Below are 739 nucleotides of genomic sequence, written 5' to 3'. Positions count from 1 at the left end.
CACACATGATTTATGAGTGTCGGGAAGGGAGGATCTGGTTGTATCGTGTTGGAGAGAGGGAGTGAAAGTCTAATGAGAGGGAATGTGGGAGAGTCTGAGAATAGAATGAGTCAGAGCAAGGCAGACTCTAATCGATCCTCCCATCATCATTCTATTATGCAGGAAGAGCCACATGTCTGTGGGGCATCCTACAAGATCAACAGACTATGGGATGTCACTACTGCCAGGCGTCAGCTGGGATACCAGTTCCTGTGGGAGTCTGCGTCACCACATAACGTAGATATTATTAATTGTAAACCTTTGCCTTGACTGGCCTTATTATACGCTGCAAGGATGTAATAAATCCTTCCTGTATATTCAAAAAATAACTAAATATCTGATTCATTATGACATATATATATATATGTCGTGCCGAATAGGTAAAACTTGCGGTTTTGGCTTAAATAGTAACGGTCTTCTTGCCGAATAAGGCAAGTGAAAATTTGTGTATGCAATATTTTCGCAAAAATCATTCTGAACCTAACGAAAAATATATATATTTTATTGCGTTTGTTTATTATTAAATTATTGTAAAGTCACGAAAAGTGACTTTAAAATAATGGGTGACTACCACACACACACACTCACACTATGGGTTACTACCACACACACACACTATAGGTCACTACCACACACACACACACTCACACTATGGGTTACTACCACACACACACACACTATAGGTCACTACCACACACAC

This window comes from Cherax quadricarinatus, chromosome 14 (genome assembly GCF_038502225.1).
Source record: "Cherax quadricarinatus isolate ZL_2023a chromosome 14, ASM3850222v1, whole genome shotgun sequence".
NCBI classification, from domain to species: Eukaryota; Metazoa; Arthropoda; class Malacostraca; order Decapoda; family Parastacidae; genus Cherax; species Cherax quadricarinatus.
The sequence above is the reverse complement of the archived record's forward strand: the minus strand, read 5'-3'. Positions refer to the sequence as shown.